Source organism: Schistocerca cancellata, chromosome 6 (assembly GCF_023864275.1).
Source record: "Schistocerca cancellata isolate TAMUIC-IGC-003103 chromosome 6, iqSchCanc2.1, whole genome shotgun sequence".
Lineage (NCBI taxonomy): Eukaryota > Metazoa > Arthropoda > Insecta > Orthoptera > Acrididae > Schistocerca > Schistocerca cancellata.
The window spans coordinates 568,495,376-568,497,683 of NC_064631.1; positions in this window are offsets into that span (position 1 = coordinate 568,495,376).

Genomic DNA, 2,308 nt, shown 5'->3' on the forward strand with positions numbered 1-2,308 from the left:
TATTTTGTGTCAGGTAAAATTTTGAAATAAATTGGTCAAGAAGTTTTCGAGATTTTTGCTAACAGCGTTTCCCTATTGTACATTTCGTGTATCAGGTCGGTGCATAAGTCCGTGCGGTTTTTGTTTTGCATGTTAGTATTCCGGTTGCTTTCGGTTTATTTACTGATTGTCCGTTTTTATTCGTAGTTCGCTGCTGCTATTTGAGTTTACCTTTTGTCATATGGAGATAGTGAGTAGAGCTGTGGAAGCTAGAAAAGTGGGCTGCCAAATGAAGAAACCGGAACGTTTCCCACATATTCTTCTGCTTGCGTTCAGTAGACGCGTGGCAGCAGCAGAGGCCGCCAGAAACATTTGCGCCGTGAATGAGGATAGTGGCGTTGGACAGAGTGTAACGCCGGAAATGCATATCCTCCTATTTCCATCTTTTGTACTATAAATTTGTTTTCCTTATTTTTGTTACCTGAATATATGACATTTCTGTGTCTTTGCATATTGTAATTGTTTTACCATATATATATATATATATATATATATATATATATATATATATATATATATATATATATTGTAATTGTTTTACCATATATATATATATATATATATATATATATATATATATATATATGCATTTATGTCGATGTATAATTGGTTTGTTTCGTAAATATTATTTGTATTTTTACGCTGGGTCTTGCCTAGGGAAGACTGCTATCGAACGATTACATCGATAGGTCGTGTGAAGAATCAAAGTGTGTAGGATCTTTGGTAGTGTTAACTCTGCCTCGTGGAGCACGGGCAGAGAGAGTCTGGCTGGAGGAGTGCAGTGGAGCAGATGTGTTGTGTGAAGCTCCCACGAGTTGCCGCGCTTTCGGGGTTGGGCAGCATGTCAGCATGTAATTGTGCTCGACTTGCGATGATACACTCCTGGAAATGGAAAAAAGAACACATTGACACCAGTGTGTCAGACCCACCATACTTGCTCCGGACACTGCGAGAGGGCTGTACAAGCAATGATCACACGCACGGCACAGCGGACACACCAGGAACCGCGGTGTTGGCCGTCGAATGGCGCTAGCTGCGCAGCATTTGTGCACCGCCGCCGTCAGTGTCAGCCAGTTTGCCGTGGCATACGGAGCTCCATCGCAGTCTTTAACACTGGTAGCATGCCGCGACAGCGTGGACGTGAACCGTATGTGCAGTTGACGGACTTTGAGCGAGGGCGTATAGTGGGCATGTGGGAGGCCGGGTGGACGTACCGCCGAATTGCTCAACACGTGGGGCGTGAGGTCTCCACAGTACATCGATGTTGTCGCCAGTGGTCGGCAGAAGGTGCACGTGCCCGTCGACCTGGGACCGGACCGCAGCGACGCACGGATGCACGCCAAGACCGTAGGATCCTACGCAGTGCCGTAGGGGACCGCACCGCCACTTCCCAGCAAATTAGGGACACTGTTGCTCCTGGGGTATCGGCGAGGACCATTCGCAACCGTCTCCATGAAGCTGGGCTACGGTCCCGCACACCGTTAGGCCGTCTTCCGCTCACGCCCCAACATCGTGCAGCCCGCCTCCAGTGGTGTTGCGACAGGCGTGAATGGAGGGACGAATGGAGACGTGTCGTCTTCAGCGATGAGAGTCGCTTCTGCCTTGGTGCCAATGATGGTCGTATGCGTGTTTGGCGTCGTGCAGGTGAGCGCCACAATCAGGACTGCATACGACCGAGGCACACAGGGCCAACACCCGGCATCATGGTGTGGGGAGCGATCTCCTACACTGGCCGTACACCACTGGTGATCGTCGAGGGGACACTGAATAGTGCGCGGTACATCCAAACCGTCATCGAACCCATCGTTCTACCATTCCTAGACCGGCAAGGGAACTTGCTGTTCCAACAGGACAATGCACGTCCGCATGTATCCCGTGCCACCCAACGTGCTCTAGAAGGTGTAAGTCAACTACCCTGGCCAGCAAGATCTCCGGATCTGTCCCCCATTGAGCATGTTTGGGACTGGATGAAGCGTCGTCTCACGCGGTCTGCACGTCCAGCACGAACGCTGGTCCAACTGAGGCGCCAGGTGGAAATGGCATGGCAAGCCGTTCCACAGGACTACATCCAGCATCTCTACGATCGTCTCCATGGGAGAATAGCAGCCTGCATTGCTGCGAAAGGTGGATATACACTGTACTGGTGCCGACATTGTGCATGCTCTGTTGCCTGTGTCTATGTGCCTGTGGTTCTGTCAGTGTGATCATGTGATGTATCTGACCCCAGGAATGTGTCAATAAAGTTTCCCCTTCCTGGGACAATGAATTC